Consider the following 23,015-nt stretch of genomic DNA (forward strand, 5'->3'; position numbering starts at 1 on the left):
TACCTTATTGTGGAGGATGTGTCTGGTGCTGTAGGCCCGAAATCGGCCTCTGTGGATCCCCCAGTGTTTGTTCGGGCCCCTTCACAGTCCAGCACTCTCCCAGGAATGGCTGGCATGGATGTGCATAGATTTGCTGCCTCTCCTCCCGTGGATTGCGGCACCCGAGCCCGGGGATGTCAGAGGCTCGGTAGGCCTCAAGATGGCGGCAGGTCTCTGAAATGTGGAGCCGGCCGTGGACCTGTGGAGACCCGAGTGGTCAGCTGAGCTCCACAATTTCTGCTGGGGCTGGTGCAGATGCTGTCTGGCAGTTGTTAGGGAGAAATTGAAAGGTTCTGCTGGAGCTGTTAGTAGCAGGATGGCTGCGGATTAGGTAAGGATCAACAGAGCTCCTCTGGAACACGTCTTGTTCCTTCAACATCCGGACAGAAGGAAGCTTCTTTAAAGGATGATGCACAAGAAAGCCCACAAACAGTTTGAAGACAAGCAGACTAAGGACATGGATTACTGGAACCTCCTGTGGTCCGCTGAGACCAAGATAAACTTATTTGGTTCAGATGCAAATGTGTGTGGTGGCAACCAGGTGAATATTGTACAAAGACAAGTGTGTCTTGCCTACAGTCAAGCATGGTGGTGGGAGTGTCGTGGTCTTAGGCTGCATGAGTGCTTCTGGCACTGGGGAGCTACAGTCCATTGAGGGAACCATGAATGCTATTGCTATTTTAACTTGTTCCTTTAAATTGTGAAGTTCCTGCGCTTGTTTATCTGTTCTCTTTTCCATCGTCTCCACTCTTGCCAACAGATTTCCCAGGTCTTCCCTCAGCATATTTATATCAGCTTTTATTGAATTTTCTAGTCTCAGAAACATCTCCATCTCTCTTTTTGTGGAGATTTGAGCATCTACCCTTTGATCGTCTGCTCTACTTATTTCCAGTTCGCTCTCTGTTGTTAGATCGGCTCTAGATTGATCTGATGTTTCTCCTGTTTTTCTCTCTGTTCCTTTTTGTTATCCGCTTTACCTGGTCCTTGTTTCTCCGGGTCTGTGTTCTTAGGGATAGCTCCTTGGGCCACATATTGTTTGATCATGCTAACCATTACTTTATCTTTCGAGGTTCTAGGGGCAATCCCCCCTTGAACATTTGGTTGTAGCTTTACTCATGGTGCCTCTCTTCCCTCCCCTTCCTATCCGTTTCCCCAGCTTTGATATAAAGAAGAAGAAAAGAAAAAAAAAAAGGAAAGGGGGGGAGCTAGGCAAAGATTCTCAAACTTTCTATTGCAAAAATGAGTGTAGTTTTATATTCAGATTCAACTCTGACAGAGCAAATATAGCAGCAAAGAGGTGCCTGTTTGTGACTTATATCTTGCCTAGGCCCTTTACAGACTACAAAAGGGTTACTGTTTGATATGTCAATTTAGAGTGGCTTAAAGAAAATATAACATTAATGTTATATGCTTATCCACGGTTCAATATTATATCTATGCATCAAAGATACCTGACCGATCAGTCCTTCCTCCAGCAATCCGTGGCGTCAGCCCCACTAGTCACTAAGCCTTAGTTGATGTATACTGCGGACTTCTGTGTCTTAGTTCTAGTAGGCTTATTAGCTTCTTTAATCCTCAGTACACATTTATGCACCCCAGGCCCTTTACATCTCCTCTATAAGATACAACAGTCTATTCCGTACATTCAGTAGATTTTGTAAATGGATTCCTTTTTACATAAATGTACCCCGTCTCTTTACCCGTTGACACTTCATATCCACTGAGAGGGCCGAACAGCTATATATGCAGTGACTAATTCGGATGTTAACTTTGATACACCCATATGGGGTACTTCCTTATTCTGACCTTCAACGCTGTTGATCCATGCTTCCTTTTGTTTCCTCGCTTACCAGCACACACCGGGATGTCAGCCTGCCAGCCTGCCTTTGCTGCGGATCCTCTCACTTCCAAGCATGAGAGATCCGCTAGTTGGTCTCCACAGGTCAGATGAGAGCCTCAGGAATCTGGATTAGGGTGGTAGGGGACGGGGTTAGGAGGGGGGAACGCTGATCTCAGTCCCCACACTCCGCTGCTCTGCACAGCCTGGTAGATTCACCCACTGTCATGCAGACATGCGGCATCCGAGCATGCGGGTTCCGAAGCGGCCGATGGGGTGTCATCTGTGGTCACAGCACCTCTCCTCCCCTTCTCCTTTTGAGACCTAAACCCTATTGAGCATTTGTGGGGCATCCTCAAACAAAAAGGTGGAGGAGCGCAAGGTCTCTAACATCAACAAGCTCCGGGATGTCGTCATGGAGGAGTGGAAGAGGACTCCAATGGAAACCTGTGAAGCACTGGTGAACTCCATGCCCAAGAGGGTTAAGGCAGTGCTAGAATATAATGGTGGGCACACAAAATATTGACACGTTACGCCCAATTTGGACATTTTACTTACTTACTTTTGTTGCCAGCAGTTTAGACATTAACCGATTGCCGCCCTCCGTCTGTCATATAACGGCCAAGCGGCATGGCTCTCATTCTGGGAGGGCATCATATGACACCCTCACTTTCCCTGCCCACCAGGGTATGCGCGCCCGCCGTGTCACTGGGAACCCGATGCGCGTGCCCGGCAGCCGCGATGTCCACCGGGCACCCGCGATTGCCCGGTAACACGGCAGGACTGTAGATCTGTGTATGTAAACACACAGATCCACATCCTGTCAGAGAGGAGAGGAGACCCATGTGTGTTCTCAGTATAGAGCAACACCGATCGGTCTCCTCCCCTTGTGAGTCCCCGCCCCCTTCAGTTAGAAACACTCCCTAGGAATACAGTTAATCCCTCGATCACCCCCTAGTGTTAACCCCTTTCCTGCCAGTCACATTTATACAGTAATCAGTGTATTTTTATAGCATGGATCGCTGTATAAATGTGAATGGTTCCAAAAATGTGTCAAAAGTGTCTGATATGTTCGCCACAATATCGCAGTCATGATAAAAATCGCAGATTACCGCCATTACTAGTAAAAAAAAAAAAAAATAATAAAAATGCTATAACTCTATCCCCTATTTTGTGGACGCTATAACTTTTGCACAAACCAATCAATATATGCTTATTGCTATTTTTTTTACCAAAAATATGTAGAAGAATACATATTGGCCTAAACTGAGGAAAAAATTTGTTTAAAAAAAAAAATTGGATATTTATTATAGTAAAAAGTAAAAAATATTGTGTTTTTTTCAAACTTGTCACTCTTCTTTTGTTTATAGCGCAAAAAATAAAAACCACAGAGTTGATCAAATACCACTAAAAGAAAGCTCTGTTTGTGGGGAAAAAATAATAAAAATTTAATTTGGGTACAGTGTTGCATGACTGCGCAATTGTCATTCAAAGTGTGACAGCGCTGAAAGCTGAAAAATGGCTTGGGCAGGAAGGGGGTGAAAGTGCACTGTATTGAGATGGTTAATGGCTGTGTTGTAAGTTATTTTAAGGGGACAGCAAATTTACACTGTTATACAAGCTGTACACTCACCACTATACATTGTAGCAAAGTATCATCTCTTCAGTGTTGTTACACGAAAAAATATAATAAAATATCTACAAAAATGTGAGGGGTGTACTCACTTTTGTGAGATATTGTATATATATATATATATACATATATATATATATATGTGTGTGTGTGTGTGTGTGTGTGTGTGTGTGTGTGTGTGTGTGTGTGTGTGTGTGTGTGTGTGTGTGTTGTTTTTTCTGTCTTAAATGTGTTGAATCATATTTCAGATATTCCAGAGTGGCCAGTTCTCCATCTGCTTGAGATATATATATATATATATATATATATATATATATATATATATATACACATGCATACTTATGCACTCACATGTACACCTATTCACATATGAGCATGCACACATATCATGATCACATACACATAAATTAGATCCCAGATTTCTACACATGTGCTTATACCATATCTCCATATATATATACACACAATGTGTGCAAAAACAATTGCCATATTGACTGCAATTAGGATGTATCTAACATTTTAAGAAAAATATGTTTGGATATGGGACTGAAGAGATTTAGGGGGGAATCATTCAATCGCCATTGGAAGGTGGGTCAAATCAGGCCAGTAATCATGGCAAGGGGAATAATGGGGAAATGATCTGACCAAGGGGAAGTCAATATAGATTACTTTTCCAATAAGGACAAATGGTTCAAGAGCATAAAAACATTGTCATGTACCCAAAGGTTTGGCTACAACATGGAGAAGGAGACATTTCTCTTTACTTACTTTCCTCTGTCTTTTGAGATGCTGATGTTGTGCTGTATTATTCTCCTCCACCCAACAGAGCTAAAGCTGAAGTCAAGGGAGCCCAAGAAATGAATGAAGAGCACGCAGAACTTTGGGAGGTGTAGTCCAAGACAGTGGCCATGTAAAGGAACAACTGACTTTCCGAACTACAGGTACCAACAGAATCTGGACAGCAGGAGGATCCAGGAGGGGTTTTTTTTAACTGCCCAGGAAAGCCTGCTGTCTTGGTGCCACTGGAATTCATGTAGACATAGCTAGGAGGCACTTGTCTGTCAGCAGGAGGCCATGCCAGCCCATACTTATACTCAAGATTGGGAAACCAGAGATTCAACATTCCTGTCAGCCTTTTATCTTTGGTTGCAGCTGGGAGACGGGAGCATTCCCCTCACTCTCCACTTCAGATCCCTGAATCACCCGGATGAGACCGAGGGGGCCCCTTCCAGCACGCCTCTTGGGAGTTGGTGAGAGAGCCACTGGGCCACCCCAGAAACTGAACCACTCATTTAATATATATATATATATATATATATATATATATATATAGGCTTGTATATATAGTCTAGCCAAGCCTATACTTGACTGTAGGCCATTCCTGGAGTGCGTGTTCAAAGACACTTTCAGGCAGGTGACTCAGTGAGGTGCAGTTCATAAAATATATATCCACTGCATTGTAGTCCAGCCAAGCCTATACCTGACAGTAGGCCATTCTTGGAGTGCGTGTTCAAAGAAACTTTCAGGCAGGTGACTCAGTGAGCTGCAGTTGATTTAATATATATATATATATATATATATATATATATATATATATATATAGTCTATCCAAGCTTATGCCTGACTGTAGGTCATTCCTGGTGAACTGTTTTTAGTAAACTTCAGGCGTTGTTTTGCTAATCTAATTGTACAGTATGTCTGGAAGGCCACCAAGGAGAGGCAGACGCTCACAGGCCTCTAAAATAGGGCAAGCAGGCTCTGTGTCTACAGCCAACAGTGCTGTTCGTGGACCTCAGCCCGTGGCCGTGGGGCACCCTTGCCTTTTTTTTCGGCAGCTGGCCGTGTTGAGCCACAACATGCAGAAGAGTTGGTAGAGTGGATGACCAAGCGGTCCTCATTCTCCTCATCCTCTGTCACCCAGGCTCAGGGTACTTTGTCTGCCAATGCAACTGCCAAAGCAGCCATCGGCTCAATGTTATCAGTCACTCCTTCCCTAGCCCCACCATCATGCCCTGAGGAGTCCCCCAAACTGTTCAACCACAGTGTAGGGTACATGCTGCTGGAGGATGCGCAGCATTTTGAAGGCTCTGATGATAGTACCCAGGTTGAGGATGAAGGCAGTAATGTGAGCCCAGAGAGAGGGGGTGCCCAAGAAGGACTAGAAACTGGCAGTCATGTTCCCCCAGCTGCAGCATACTGCCAGGTTTGCTCCAGTGGCGAGGAGGGAGAGGATGATGAGGTCACTGACTCTACGTGGGTGCCAGATAGAAGAGAGGAGGAGGCACATCTCCAACGAGGCAGGATGCCCTCCAGGGGCCAGCTTAAGGGCAGGCAACCAACTGCATCACACCACAGAGTTCCGCAGGCGCGGGGCGCTGCTGAGTCCACGCATTTTTCCAAAAGTTCTTTGGTGTGGGCCTTTTATGAGACGTGTGCAGCAGACCACACCGTTGCTGTTTGCAACATATGACTGAAGCGTATTACGCGTGGCCAAAACAGCAGCCGCTTGGGCACCACATGCTTGAGCAGACATATGTCGAGCTCCCATGCAGTCCGTTGCCAACGGTATTAAAAAGACCCACACCAAAGAACAAGGCAGACCTCTCCTTGCTCCTCATCAGCTGAGATCTCCAACCCCACTATAACTTCAGTCCTCTCAGAGACCTGTACTGAAAGGAATGAAGGTGTAGAATTAGGTGTCCCAAGCACTTTCTGGCAATCTGTTAGCAGTACACCAACATCCGATTGTAGCAGGCAAATTTCCCTACCCAAATTGCTAAACCGGCAAAAGAAATGTGATCCCAGCCATCCACATGCTCAGCAGCTGAATGCTAGTTTGGCTAAATTGCTAGCACTCCAACTGCTGCCTTTTCAGCTGGTAGACTCTGCCCCCTTTTGAGAATTTGTGGAATGTGTGGTACCTCAGTGGCAGATTCCCAAACGCCAATTTTTTCTCAGAAGGCCATTCCGGCTCTCTACCAACATTTGGAAGGAAATGTCTTGGCCTCGTTGGACAGGGCGGTCAGCGGTAAGGTGCATATTACCGCTGACTCATGGTCCAGCAGGCATGGACACAGACATTACCTTTCTTTCACAGCGCACTGGGTAACCCTGTTGGCAGCTGGAAAGGATGCAGGACAGGGTGCAGTATTGTTGGAGCTTGTTCCGCCACCACACCTCCAAAATGCTAGTAGTGGTGATTCTGCCACACCTCTCTCCTCCACCCCCTCCTCTTCTTGTTCCTTTATATCCTCTTCCTGTGCAGATTTGTCCTCGGAACCAGCAGTGCTCCGTAGGCGTTCTAGGGGCTACACAAGCACTCAGGCAAAAAGATGCCATGCGGTGCTTGAGTTGGTCTGCTTAGGGGACAGGAGCCACACTGGGTCAGAGATTCTGGCAGCTCTGCAGGGGCAGGCTCAGAGGTGGTTGATGCCACGCCAGCTTCAGCCAAGAATGGTGATTTGTGACAATGGCACCAACCTCTTCTCCACCCTCTGATAGGGACACTTCACCCATGTTCCCTGTTTGGCTCAAATCCTTAATTTGGTGGTGCAGCGGTTCTTGTGCAGGTACCTGGGCTTACAGGTTCTCCTGAAGCAGGCCAGGAAAGTGTGTGGGCATTTCTGCCAGTCATATAATGCCAGTGCTCGGCTGGCTGACCTCCAAGAATGCAACCTGCCCAAGGACCGCCTCATCTGTGACATGCCCACCAAATGGAACTCAACATTGGCAATGCTGCAGCGGCTGCACACACAGCAGAGGGCCATCAATGACTACCTGTGCGAGTATGGCACCAGGACAGGGTCAGGGGAGCTTGACTTTTTTTCACCACGGCAGTGGCTCATGATCAAGGATGCATGCACTGTCCTGTCACCATTTGAGGAGGTCACAAGGATGGTGAGCAGTGACAGTGCATGCATCAGTGATACTGTCCCTCTTGTCTACCTGTTGGAGCACATGCTGCGTGGAATAATGGACAGGGTACTTTAGGCAGAACAGAGGGAGGAAGAGGAGGACTTCCTTACCTCTCAAGGCCCCCTTTATCCAGACAGTATTCCTGAAGGCCAGCCTATCACACAGGAAGAGGAGGAGGAGGAGGAATTTGTCAGCATGGAGGTGGAGCCTGGCACTCAGCATCAGCAGCAGTCTTCAAGGGATCTTTTTCAGGCCCCAGAAACCCATGGACTTGTACGTGGCTGGCAGGAGGTGGCTGCGGATCAGGTCGTCCTTAGTGATCCAGAGGACTCTGGACTGAATACCTCAGCAAACCTATGCTGCATGGCCTCCCTGATCCTGAAAAGCCTGCGAAAGGACCCTCGGATTCGTGGTATCAAGGAGAGGGATCAGTACTGGCTGGCAACCCTTCTTGATCCACGTTACAAGGGTAAGGTGGCGGAACCTTACCCTTGTAAGTATGTAAACAGTAAAAAAGGGAGGACAGACCATATTGGCCCCATAAAGAATGAGGAAGGACATCTGGTTACAAAGGATGGGGAGATGGCAGAGGTATTAAATTTATTCTTCTCCTCAGTCTTCACGAGTGAATCTGGGGGCTTCAGTAACCAAAACTGCAGTGTTTATCCTCATGACACAACACAGGAAGCACCTACATGGTTAACAGAGGACGGAATTAAAATTAGACTTGAGAAACTTAACATTAATAAATCACTGGGACCAGATGGCTTGCATCCGAGGGTACTTAGGGAACTCAGTCAGGTGATTGCCAGACCGTTGTTCCTAATTTTTACAGACAGTCTATTGACTGGAATGGTTCCAGCTGATTGGAGAAAAGCCAATGTAGCACCAATATTTAAAAAGGGCCCAAAAAACATCCCTGGGAATTACAGACCAGTTAGCCTAACATCAATAGTATGTAAACTCTCGGAGGGGATGATAAGAGACTATATACAAGATTTTAGTAATAAGAATGATATCATTAGCAGTAATCAGCATGGATTCATGAAGAATCGTTCTTGCCAAACCAATCTATTAACCTTCTATGAGGAGGTGAGTTGCCATCTAGATAAAGGAAGGCCCGTAGATGTGGTGTATCTGGATTTTGCAAAAGCATTTGACACAGTTCCCCATAAACGTTTACTGTACAAAATAAGGTGCGTTGGCATGGACCATAGGGTGAGTACATGGATTGAAAACTGGCTACAAGGGCGTGTTCAGAGGGTGGTGATAAATGGGGAGTACTCAGAATGGTCAGGGGTGGGTAGTGGGGTCCCCCAGGGTTCTGTGCTGGGACCAATCCTATTTAATTTGTTCATAAACGACCTGGAGGATGGGATAAACAGTTCCATCTCTGTATTTGCAGACGATACTAAGCTAAGCAGGGCAATAACTTCTCCGCAGGATGTGGAAATCTTGCAAAAAGACCTGAACAAATTAATGGGGTGGGCGACTACATGGCAAATGAGGTTCAATGTAGAAAAATGTAAAATAATGCATTTGGGTGGCAAAAATATGAATGCAATCTATACACTGGGGGGAGAACCTCTGGGGGAATCTAGGATGGAAAAGGACTTGGGGGTCCTAGTGGATGATAGGCTCAGCAATGGCATGCAATGCCAAGCTGCTGCTAATAAAGCAAACAGAATATTGGCATGCATTAAAAGGGGGATCAACTGCAGAGATAAAACGATAATTCTCCCGCTCTACAAGACTCTGGTCTGGCCGCACCTGGAGTATGCTGTCCAGTTCTGGGCACCAGTCCTCAGGAGGGACGTACTGGAAATGGAGCGAGTACAAAGAAGGGCAACAAAGCTAATAAAGGGTCTGGAGGATCTTAGTTATGAGGAAAGGTTGCGAGCACTGAACTTATTCTCTCTGGAGAAGAGACGCTTGAGAGGGGATATGATTTCAATTTACAAATACTGTACTGGTGACCCCACAATAGGGATAAAACTTTTTCGCAGAAGAGAGTTTAATAAGACTCGTGGCCACTCATTACAATTAGAAGAAAAGAGGTTTAACCTTAAACTACGTAGAGGGTTCTTTACTGTAAGAGCGGCAAGGATGTGGAATTCCCTTCCACAGGCGGTGGTCTCAGCGGGGAGCATTGATAGCTTCAAGAAACTATTAGATAATCACCTGAATGACCGCAATATACAGGGATATGTAATGTAATACTGACACATAATCACACACATAGGTTGGACTTGATGGACTTGTGTCTTTTTTCAACCTCACCTACTATGTATCTTATCCAGCCGTCGCAGAGGGAGCAGGAGATGAAACATCTCCGGGAGGCCTTGCAAAAAGGTTTGTGCAATGCATTTCCATGGCCTGGGAGGTTACAATTTCCTGGACCTCCTGGACAACGTGTTGCTGAGGCTTCGGTCAGTCACAGAAGAAGCGGTGGAGAAGGAGGCCATCTGACTGATGCGTTCAGACAATTTTTTGTCCGCAGCACCAAGGTCTGATTGGTTCCAGCAACCATCGCCAGCATCTGTTGTACATGGTGCAGGAATTCCTAGGGGCAAGATCAGACTTGGAGACCTTTCCAACCGAAAATCCACTGGGTTACTGGGTCTTGAGGATGGATCACTGGCCAGAGCTTGCACAGTATGCAATTGAGCTACTGGCCTGTCCTGCATCCAGTGTTCTTTTGGAACGTGCATTCAGTGCCACTGGAGGCTTTGTAACCGATTACAGAGTGCGCCTGTCCACCGACTCGGTTGATCGGCTCACCTTCATAAAAATGAATCAGTCTTGGATCACCAGCTACCAAGCACCTGATGCTGATGTAACCAACTAATTTTTTTATGAATGTGAGATCCCTTGAAGACTACCTATGCTGATGCTGAGTGACTATCCTGTTATGCTGGGTGACTATCCTATTCCTCCTCGATGTTCATGTTGATAGCTTCTAAGAACATTTTTGGTTCTGGGCACCACCACCAGTGGCTAAGGCCCAATTTTTCTGCCCCTGTTTAACCAGGGCATGTAATTACAATTTTTGATCAAATATTTAACATCAGGGCTCGTTCCTGCACTCAACAAGAGAATCGGTGAGGGGTTGCAGTGTTGTGGCACCACCACCACTGCCTAAGGCCCAATTTTTCTGCCCCTGTTTAACAGGGGCCTGTAATTACAATTTTTGATCAAATATTTAACAGCAGGGCTCGTTCCTGCACTCAACAAGAGAATCTGTGAGGGGTTGCAGTGTTGTGGCACCACCACCACTGCCTAAGGCCCAATTTTTCTGCCCCTGTTTAACAGGGGCCTGTAATTACAATTTTTGATCAAATATTTAACAGCAGGGCTTGTTCCTGTGCTCAACAAGAGTATCTGTGAGGGGTTGCATTGTTGTGGCACCACCACCACTGCCTAAGACCCAATTTTTCTGCCCCTGTTTAACAGGGGAGTGTAATTACAATTTTTGATCTACTATTTCACAGCAGGGCATGTTCCTACGCCCACCAAGAGCAACTGGGAGGGCTTACAGTGTTGTGGCACCACCACCAAAGGCCCAATTTTTCTGCCCCTGTTCAACAGGGGCATGTAATTACAATTCTTGATATAATATTTCACAGCAGGGCCCGTTCCTGCGCTCAACAAGAGTATCTGTGAGGGGTTGCAGTGTTGTGGCACCACCACCACTGCCTAAGGCCCAATTTTTCTGCCCCTGTTTAACAGGGGAGTGTAATTACAATTTTTGATCTAATATTTCACAGCAGCGCCCGTTCCTGCACTCAACAAAAGTATCTGTGAGGTTTTACAGTGTTGTGCCACCACCACCACTGCCTAAGACCCAATTTTTCTGCCCCTGTTTAACCAGGGCATGTAATTACAATTCTTGATATAATATTTCACAGCAGGGCCCTTTCCAGCGCCCAGCAAAAGTAACTGTGAGGGCTTACAGTGTTCTGGTACCACCAACACCTAAGGCCCAATTTTCCACACAGTGTATAGGGCAGGGCGTATAGTATATACGGGCAGTCCCCTATTTTCAAAAATCTGACTTACAAACGACTCCTACTTACAAATGGAGGGAGACAACAGGAAGTGAGAGGAAATCTACCCCTAGGAAGGGAAATTGTCTCCTGTAAGAGTTAATATGGGAAAAAGGTGTCTCCTCCACTGATTTTTCACTAATCCTTGTTTCCCTTAAAAACCCCAAATTTTCAAAATCCAATTGTCATTGGGACAGAAAGTGAGGTGAAATCTTCTGAACAGGCGCACAGACAGCAAAACAAATGTTACAGGGGTGATAACCCTTCCCTATGTTTTCCAAAAAGCTTTAAAATAGATTTTTTGGCTGGAGCTACACTTACAAAATGTACCTGTTCCAAATTACAAACAGATTCTACATAAGAACAAACCTACAGTCCCTGTCTTGTTTTCACCGCCTGTATACTGCTGTTCAGAGTATATAGGGCCTGGGGGCCCAACGCCTTTTCTTTTTTTAATCTGGGTGCGGGGTTCCCCTTAATATCCATACAAGACCCAAAGGGCCTGGTAATGGGCTGGGGGGTACCCATATCCTTTCTCTCACTGATTTTCATCCATATTGCTGGGACCCGACATTACATTAAAGCCTCAAGCAGTTTTATATGACTTTTATTCCTTTAGAAATGTCATTTTGTGCAGGGACTGTTCTAAGCACGGGAAACACGCGCCACTTTACAAGCATACTATTGACACCCCCCAGGTATGATATTTAAAGGAATATTTTACTTTTATTTTTTCACTTTAAGCATCATTATAATCACTGTTCCCGAAAAAACGTCCGTTTTTAAACTTTCTTTTCCATTGATACCATTGGCAGGACCCGGGTCCCCAAACTCTTTTTAGGAAAATAACTTGCATATTAGCCTTTAAAATTTGCACTTTTGATTTCTCACGTTCGAGTCCCATAGACTTTAACCCCTTCCCGACCGGTGCACGCCGATGTACGTCGGCAGAATGGCACGGCTGGGCAAATGGACTTACAGGTACGTCCATTTGAATTCCCCGCCATGCCATTGCGTGCGCGCCAGCCGGGAGCTCCGTGAGTCGGGTCGCAGGTCCCGCGAACTCGATCACCGCGGGGATACCCGTGACCACCTCACGCAGAGGATGAACTTAACCCCTCCCCGCCCCCTAGTGGTTAACCCCTTCACTGCCAGTGTCATTTACACAGTAATCAGTGCATTTTTAATCGCACTGATCGCTGTATAAATGATAATGGTCCCAAAAATGTGTCAAAAATGTCTGACATGTCCGCCATAATGTCGCAGTCACAATAAAAATCGCTGATCGCCGCCATCACTAGTAAAAAAAATAATTATTAATAAAAATGCCATAAAACTATCCCCTATTTTGTAAACGCTATAACTTTTGCGTAAACCAATCAATAAACGCTTATTGCAATTTTTTTTCCAAAAATATATAGAAGAATACGATCGGCCTAAACTGAGGAAAAAAAAGTTTTTTTTATATATTTTTGGGGGATATTTATTATAGCAAAATGTAAAAAATAATGCATCTTTTTCAAAATTGTCGCTCTTATTTTGTTTATAGCGCAAAAAATAAAAATCGCAGAGGCAATCAAATACCACCAAAAGAAAGCTCTATTTGTGGGGAAAAAAGGACGTCAATTTTGTTTGGGAGACATGTCGCACAACTGCGCAATTGTCAGTTAAAGCAACGCAGTGCCGAATCGCAAAAAACACTCTGGTCAGGAAGGGGGTAAAATATTCCGGGGCTGAAGCGGTTAACGGTGTTTGTTTGCGCGAACTTTCAGTCCGTTCGCATGTTCTGGATGCGAACCGAACGGGGGGTGTTCGGCCCATCCCTAAAGGGCAGTGCCCATCCAGTCAGTTAGCCCTAGCATAGCCACCATTAGGGCACACTGGTAGTATAGTTCCTGCGGTTTGGTAGATCAAATCCTATTACTACTTAGTGCTGCACTTAGGTGGTGTTGTTACTGTTTATGTTGATCTAGACAGTACATACCATCTTATGCCTAATCCTGATAATTCCTAGTGCTAGTTAATGTCATTGCTACGATCATTCTAATTTAAGCTTGCTTTGTTATCAGTTGTATTGGATGATAATATATTAAAGAATTTGTAAAGGTAAAAGTTTTTTTTTTATCTTAATGCATTCTATGCATTAACCACTTCAGCCCTGGAAGGATTTACCCCCTTCCTGACCAGAGCACTTTTTACAATTTGGCATTGCGACGCTTTAACTGCTAATTGCGCAGTCATGCAATGCTGTACCCAAACAAAATTTGCATCCTTTTGTTCCCACAAATAGAGCTTTCTTTTGATGGTATTTGATCACCTCTGCCATTTTTATTTTTTGCGCTATAAACGGAAAAAGACCGAAAATTTTGAAAAGAAAGATATTTTCTACTTTTTGTTATAAAAAAAATACAATAAACTCAATTTTAGTCATACATTTAGTCCAACATGTATTCAGCCACATGTCTTTGGTAAAAAAAATGTCAATAAGTGTATATTTATTGGTTTACGCAAAAGTTATAGCGTCTACAAACTAGGGTACATTTTCTGGAATTTACACAGCTTTTAGTTTATGACTGCCTATCTCATTTCTTGAGGTGCTGGGAGGGCAATACAAACCCCCCCAAATGACCCCATTTTGGAAAGTAGACACCCCAAGGAAATTGCTGAGAGGCATGTTGAGCCCATTGAATATTAATTTTTTTGTCCCAAGTGGTTGAATAATGACAAAAAAAAAAAAAAAAATTACAAAAAGTTGTCACTAAATGATATATTGCTCACACAGGCCATGGGCATATGTGTAATTGCACCCCAAAATACATTTAGCTGCTTCTCCTGAGTATGGGGATACCACATATGTGGGACTTTTTGGGAGCCTAGCCGCATACAGGGCCCCGAAAGCCAAGCACCGCCTTCAGGATTTCTAAGGGCATACATTTTTGATTTCACTCCTCACTACCTATCACAATTTTGAAGGCCATAAAATGCCAGGACAGTTCAACCCCCCCCCCAAATGACCCCATTTTGGAAAGTAGACACTCCAAGCTATTTGCTGAGAGGCATGTTGAGTCCATGGAATATTTTATATTTTGCCACAAGTTGCGGGAAAATGACAAACTTTTTTTCTTTTTTTTTTTGCACAAAGTTGTTACTAAATGATATATTGCTCATACATGCCATGGGCATATCTGGAATTACACCCCAAAATACATTTAGCTGCTTCTCCTGAGTATGGGGATACCACATGTGTGGGACTTTTTGGGAGCCTAGCTGCGTACGGGGCCCCGAAAACCAATCACCACCTTCAGGATTTCTAAGGGCGTAAATTTTTGATTTCACTCCTCACTACCTATCACAGTTTCCAAGGCCATAAAATGCCAAGATGGCACAACCCCCCCCAAATGACCCCATTTTGGAAAGTTATTTGCTGAGAGGCATGGTGAGTATTTTGCAGCTCTCATTTGTTTTTGAAAATGAAGAAAGAAAAGAAAAATGTATTTTTTTTTTCTTTTTTCAATTTTCAAAACTTTGTGACAAAAAGCGAGGTCTGCAAAATACTCACCATACCTCTCAGCAAATAGCTTGGGGTGTCTACTTTCCAAAATGGGGTCTTGGGGGGGGGGTTTGTGCCATCTGGGCATTCCATGGCCTCCGAAACTGTGATAGGCAGTGAAGAGTGAAATCAAAAATTGACACCCTTAGAAACGCTGAAGGCGGTGTTTGGTTTTAGGGTCCCGTATGTGGCTAGGCTCCCAAAAAGTCTCACATATGTGGTATCCCCATACTCAGGAGAAGCAACAGAATGTATTTTGGGGTGTAATTTCACATATTCCCATGGCATGTTTGAGCAATATATCATTTAGTGACAACTTTGTGCATTCCATGACTCGACATGCCTCTCAGCAAATAGCTTGAGGTGTCTACTTTCCAAAATGGGGTCATTTGGGGGGTTTTGAACTGTCCTGGCATTTTATGCCCAACATTTAGAAGCTTATGTCACACATCACCCACTCTTCTAACCACTTGAAGACAAAGCCCTTTCTGACACTATTTGTTTACATGAAAAAATAATTTTTTTGCAAGAAAATTACTTTGAACCCCCAAACATTATATATTTTTTTAAAGCACTAAAACACACTATATTGGCCAAATGTTTGATGAAATAAGAAAGATGATCTTAGGCCGAGTACATGGATACCAAACATGACATACTTTAAAATTGCGCACAAACGTGCAAATGCGACAAACTACATACATTTTTAAAAGCCTTTAAAAGCCTTTACAGGTTACCACTGTAGATTTACAGAGGAGGTCTACTGCTAAAATGACTGCCCTCTATCTGACCTTCGCGGTGATACCACAAATGCATGGTGCAATTGCTGTTTACATTTGACGCCAAACCACCGCTTGCGTTCGATTTTGCGCGAGAGCAGGGGGGGGACAGGGGTGCTTTTTTTTTCTTTATTATTTATTTTACTTTTTTATCTTATTTTTAAACTGTTCCTTTCATATTTTTTTTTTTATCATTTTTATTGTTATGTCAGGGAATGTAAATATCTCCTATGATAGCAATAGGTAGTGACAGGTACTCTTTTTTGAAAAAAATGGGGTCTATTAGACCCTAGATCTCTCCTCTGCACTCAAAGCATCTTACCACACCAAGATCAGTGTGATAAAATGCTTTCCCAATTTCCCAATGAAATTTCCTCATGAAATGCTTGTAGCTTCCGGTTTCTTAGGCCATAGAGATGATTGGAGCCATTCTGGTCTCTGATCAGCTCTATGGTCAGCTGGCGGAATCCACGGCTGCATTCTCAGGTTCCCTGTTGGGACAGGAGAGCCAGAGAAAAACATGGAAGACGGTGGGGGGGGGACATTCCCTCCCACTGCTTGTAAAAGCAGTATAGAGGCTAATTAGCCACTAGGATTGCTTTTACATGAAAGCCGACTGCTGGCTGAAAAGAATGATACCAAGATGATACCTAAACCTGCAGGCATCATTCCGGTATAACCACTCAAAGTCCAGCAACATACCAGTACGTTGCTGGTCCTTGTTGGGCATATATTGTAATCTTTTTTTTTCATGCAGCCTGTGGGCTGAACGAAAAAAAGAGATTGATTGGTGGGTATGCCCACCATTAGAATACCTCCCTTCATCCACCCACTTCTAATGATGGGTATACATGCACCATTTATATATGCCGAAGCATGGGGGCATCCGCCCCAAAAGTTAGGGGCAAATCGCTCCTCCGCCCCTGCTGCCCCCATGCTTCGGAATATATCACCTCCGCTGGAGTCACGGCTTTATATATCGTGGGAGCAAACGCTGTTGCTGTCAAGATAAATAAATTTGCGCTGCAGCTGAATGGCGTACCTGAAAACAAAAAAATGGTTAACAATAAAACACAGTAAACAGTAAAGTATAAAAAAATTGCATACCTGAAAAGCAAACATGATAAAACATAATAACAATAAAACATTGCAGAATAGAATACAGTAAAAAAGAGCAGAACAACAGAGAGAGAATAGAGAGAGAACAATAAAACGACAACTATTTTTGTTTTTTTTATTTTATAGATTTTTTTGTGTTTTTTTTTTTTTTTACACTTTTTTTTGTAACTGTAACTTCTATAACTGTAACCGGTTCCAGGTTCGGGTCTCTCAAAATGCAATGGCATCTTGGGAGACCCTGTGAAAGTGTGCCTAGTCTGTGCAATGCTGTACCCTACGCTAATACTCAACTAGTGTATGGTAGCATTCAAAACATTCACCAATGCAAAGACCAGGATTGTCAGGACAGGAGGGACAATAATAGCGGGTGTCACGCCTATATCCGCGCTTGCTGCAGACACAACATCTTTTTTGGAGGGGGTTCGTTGGGTAGGGGTACTCGGGAGGACATAAAGAAAATGCCTCTCATGCAGCCAACTGCATTTGGTTGGGGATGTGAATGGGGGAAGTACGGGTGCTGCAGAAGTGGTGGGTTCCCAATTAGGACTGGTGAATGCAGCAGAAAGGGCACTTTGGGCACGACGGGCCTGTGTTTGTCTTCTTCTTGGTGGCAGTGGGACACTACTTGTGCTTGCCACCTCACCAGCTTGAACTGCACTTATGGGACTCGCCACATCACCAAGTGTTACTGCAGTGCTGGTTTGACTATGACCGGGGTGTACTAGACCGCTGGTGCTTGCCAGTTCACCAAAATGCTACCAAAAAAACTGTTAGCGATCGCAGGGATCAGGCCTGACTCTGCGAACGCTGCAGTTATGCGTTTAGTGTTTTGTAAGTGATCGATCCATACTGCACTTGGGTGGGCTGGGCTGGGCCGGGCGGAGGGGCAAAACGCAGGTGCTAGCAGGTATCTGGGCTGATCCCGCTAACACTGCATTTTTGGGAACCCTAAACTGCTGGGGACGCTAGTATAAATATGATTGGATCAGATATTGATCCGTTCAGATACTATACCACTAAGGGAGGTGTATGGTGCGTGCGTGGGTGTTATCACTACCGGCACTAACCTGACGCTGCCTGGGGCTGGTGCTTGCCAGTTCACCAAAACGCTACCAAAAAAACTGTTAGCGATCGCAGGGATCAGGCCTGACTCTGCGAACGCTGCAGTTATGCGTTTAGTGTTTTGTAAGTGATAGTGATCGATTGATACTGCATTTGGGTGGACTGGGCTGGGCCAGGCGGAGGGGTAAAATGCAGGTGCTAGCAGGTATCTGGGCTGATCCCGCTAACACTGCATTTTTGGGAACCCTAAACTGCTGGGGACGCTAGTATAGATCTGATCGAATCAGATATTGATCCGTTCAGATACTATACCACTAAGGGAGGTGTATGCTGCGTGCATGGGTGTTAGTAGTACTGGCGCTAACCTGACGCTGTCTGGTGCGACACAGACCCTATCTGACCCTAAAACCTAAGTTATATCACCGCCGGGTGATCAGGGGGCTAAACCTTTATTAGGTAATAAACGGTGGGTGCCCTGACACTATAAAAAATAAACTAACTAACCAGCGTCACCCGTAACCTTATACGGTGAGCACTGGTGAAAGGGTTAACTAGGGGGCAATCAAGGGGTTAAAACCTTTATTAGGTAGTATATGGGGGTCCCTGACGCTATAAAAATCTGACAGCGAACCTATATATTTACCTCCCTAACTAGCGTCACCAGTGACACTAATACAGCGATCAGAAAAATGATCACTTAGTGACACTGGCGACGGGGGGTGATCACGGGGTTAAAACTTTATTGGGGGGGTTAGGGGGGTACCCTAGACCTAAAGGGGGCTACCACTAACTGCCCTACCACTTCTAACTGTCACAAACTGACACCAATGCAGTAATCAAAAAAAAAACCTGCTTGGTGTCACTGTGATGGGGGGTGATTAGGGGGTGATCAGGGGGTGATCGGGGGGGTAATGGGGGGTGTAAAGTATGCCTGGTGTGTTTTACTGTGTGTGTCTTCTCTCCTCGGCGCCGGAGCGGAAAATACCAAGCCGAGGAGCGATGACATCACTTCCTCTGCCGCTGTTTACTATACAGCAGCAGAGGAAGAATCTCATTCGTTGGGAGCAATCGTGAGGGGGTGGCCACGAATGAGTGGTCTCCCCCTCAGCCTGGATCGCTCCCCTAACGAAGCCGCCCATGGGAGGCAGATCACGTACCAGGTACCAAGTACGTGATTTTGCCTGCCCGTGCCATTCTGCCGCAGTATATCTGCGTTAGGCGGTCGGCAAGTGGTTAAGATACAAAACCTTCTGTGTGTAGCAGCCTCTCCAGCACCCCCTAATTACTTACCTGAGCGATGTCCACGAGTGTCTTAGCCATCCGGGACTCTCCTCCTGATTGGCTAAGACACAGCAGCGGTGCCATTGGCTACCGTGGCTGTCAATCAAAGTCAGTTAGCCAATGGGAGAGAGGGGGTGTGGTCAGGTGGGTGTTCCGTTTCTGAATGGACACCCGGAGCTATGACTCAGCTTGGGTGCCCCATACCAAGCTGCTGGCTATGGGGGCACTCCTCAGGAGTGAGGGGCCAGGAGCAGCGTAGAGGGACCTGAGAAGAGGAGGATCTTGGCGGCTCTGTGCAAAACAATCTGCACAGAGCAGGTAAGTATAAGATGTTTGGGTTTTTTTTAAACTCTAACCATGTATTTAGCATTACATTCAATAAGTTTCTGTGGAAATGTAGTGGAATTGTAGGTTTGTGCACTCAACCAGGTGTATCAGAGAAGTTGAGGTACACCTGGCCTTGCCGGGGGGAGGGCTGTCCCTCATTTGTCTTATAGCAACACATCTATCATCCTATTTTTTATGATCAAGTGGAGAAGTTGGCTATGTTGCTGTATATGCAGTGGCGTCACAGGCATGTCTTTCTAGGCATTTGTCAAGGATATTTTCAGTCTATTTCATAATGCCTACCATTCATACAGCAAAACAAAAAAACATAAAAATATTAAACTAGTATAGTCTATATAGACCGGGAGATTCAGTTTTTAACTTATCAAATCTTTTTATTGTTATGTACATTTACAGGCTATTCATTCCTCAAGGAAACGTGGCAGTTAAGCTACGTATTTAATAGGGATGAGCCAAACACCCTCCTGTTCGGTTTGCAGCAGAACATGCGAACAGGCAAAAAATTCGACTGAACACACAAACACTGTTAAAGTCTATGGGACACGAACATGAATAATCAAAAGTTCTAATTTTAAAGGCTTATATGCAAGTTATTGTCATAAAAAGTGTTTGGGGGCCTGGGTCCTGCCCCAGGGGACATGTATCAATGCAAAAACTATTTTTTTTTTTTCGGGAGCAGTGATTTTTTTAATGCTTAAAGTGAAACAATAAAAATTAAATATTAAATATATATTAAATATCCTGTCTGGGGGGTGTCTATAGTATGCCTGTAAAGTAGGGGTGCTGAAATTAATCGTTGCATCGATGCATCGCGATTCGGGTGTCCCCCAATGCGGCATCGATGCATAAGGACCGGAAAATCAATGTCCAGTGATGTCATTACTAGCCCCGCCCCTCCCGGGAAAGTGCTCCGAGCGTATTTTTAAAATGACTTTTTTTAATGAATGTTGTATGACAATAGATGCTGTGCCCCCGCTGTATGTGCTTTTTAAAAAACAATGTCGCTTTATACCGAATTTCGCCGTAGTAGTACGATCATGTGACTCCCGGCCCGTCCCGCCCCTCTCCGCTCTCCTCTTCTGTCTCCTGAGTCCTGACGTCAGCGGGGATTTCTCAGTCCTGCCCGCCTCTCTTCTGATACGATAACTATAGTCAGCGGGCGGGACTGAGAATTCCCCGCTGACGTCAGGACTTAGGAGACACGTGAGAGGAGAGCGGAGAGGGGCAGGACGAGCCGGGAGTCACATGATCGTACTACTACGGCGAAATTTGGTATGAGGTAACATTGTTTTTTAAAAGCACATACAGCGGGGGCACAGCATCTATTGTAATATAACATTAATTAAAAGAAAGTAATTGTGGGGGGTTAGTGATGGCTGCATTTAATGGCCACAGGTGGCTGCGTTTGGCCACAGGTGGCTGCGTTTGGGCACAGGTGGCTGCATTTGACGGGCACAGATGGCTGCATTTGATGGGCACAGGTGGCTGCATTTGACGGGCACAAGTGCCGCGTTTGGGCACAGGTGGCTGCATTTGGGCACAGGTGGCTGCGTTTGGGCGGCACAAGTGGCTGTGTTTGGGCCCAGGTGGCTGCGTTTGATGGGCACAAGTGGCTGCGTTTGGGCACAGGTGGCTGCGTTTGATGGGCACAGATGGCTGCGTTTGACGGGCACAGGTGGCTGCAATTGACGGGCACAAGTGGCTGCGTTTGGGCACAGGTGGCTGCGTTTGGGCACAGGTGGCTGCGTTTGGGTGGCACAAGTGGCTGCATTTGGGCCCAGGTGGCTGTGTTTGACGGGCACAAGTGGCTGCATTTGGGCACAGGTGGCTGCGTTTGACGGGCACAGGTGGCTGCGTTTGATGGGCACAGGTGGCTGCGTTTGATGGGCACAGATGGCTGCATTTGATGGGCACAAGTGGCTGCATTTGGGCACAGGTGGCTGCATTTGGCCACAGGTGGCTGCGTTTTGGCGGCACAAGTGGCTGCGTTTGGGCCCAGGTGGCTGCGTTTGACGGGCACAAGTGGCTGCGTTTGGGCACAGGTGGCTGTGTTTCGGTACAGGTGGCTGCATTTGATGGGCACAGGTGGCTGCGTTTGATGGGCACAGATGGCTGCGTTTTACGGGCACAGGTGGCTGCATTTGACGGGCACAAGTGGCTGCGTTTGGGCACAGGTGGCTGCGTTTGGGCGGCACAAGTGGCTGCGTTTGGGCCCAGGTGGCTGCGTTTGGGCGGCACAAGTGGCTGCGTTTGACGGGCACAAGTGGCTGCGTTTGACGGGCACAGATGGCTGGGTTTGACAGGCACAGTGGCTGCGATTGACGGGCACAGTGGCTGCGTTTGGGCACAGGTGGCTGCGTTTGACGGGCACAGGTGGCTGCGTTTTATGGGCACAGGTGGCTGCGTTTGATGGGCACAGATGGCTGCATTTGACGGGCACAGGTGGCTGCATTTGACGGGCACAAGTGGCTGCGTTTGGGCACAGGTGGCTGCGTTCGGGCACAGGTGGCTGCGTTTGGGTGGCACAAGTGGCTGCATTTGGGCCCAGGTGGCTGTGTTTGACGGGCACAAGTGGCTGCGTTTGGGCACAGGTGGCTGCGTTTGACGGGCACAGGTGGCTGCATTTGATGGGCACAGATGGCTGCGTTTGACAGACACAGGTGGCTGCATTTGACGGGCACAAGTGGCTGCATTTGGGCACAGGTGGCTGCATTTGGCCACAGGTGACTGCGTTTTGGCGGCACAAGTGGCTGCGTTTGGGCCCAGGTGGCTGCGTTTGACGGGCACAAGTGGCTGCGTTTGGGCACAGGTGGCTGTGTTTCGGTACAGGTGGCTGCATTTGATGGGCACAGGTGGCTGCGTTTGATGGGCACAGATGGCTGCGTTTTACGGGCACAGGTGGCTGCATTTGACGGGCACAAGTGGCTGCGTTTGGGCACAGGTGGCTGCGTTTGGGCGGCACAAGTGGCTGCGTTTGGGCCCAGGTGGCTGCGTTTTGGCGGCACAAGTGGCTGCGTTTGACGGGCACAAGTGGCTGCGTTTGACGGGCACAGATGGCTGCGTTTTATTTTTATTTTTTTATCCTATTAGTACCACAGTCAGGCAGCTAGACTATTTACAGTTAGTGCAGTGCGTCCTGCTCACAGTGTTCAGCTAAACCTACAAGTTAGTGGGGTGCGTCCACCTCACAGTGTTCAGCTAAACCTACAAGTTAGTGGGGTGCGTCCTGCTCACAGTGTTCAGCTAAACCTACAAGTTAGTGTGGTGCGTCCACCTCACAGTGTTCAGCTAAACCTACAAGTTAGTGGGGTGCGTCCTGCTCACAGTGTTCAGCTAAACCTACAAGTTAGTGGGGTGCGTCCACCTCACAGTGTTCAGCTAAAGCTACCTGTAGAAGGTTGGTGGT

This window comes from Aquarana catesbeiana, linkage group LG02 (assembly GCF_042186555.1).
Source record: "Aquarana catesbeiana isolate 2022-GZ linkage group LG02, ASM4218655v1, whole genome shotgun sequence".
Taxonomy (NCBI): Eukaryota; Metazoa; Chordata; class Amphibia; order Anura; family Ranidae; genus Aquarana; species Aquarana catesbeiana.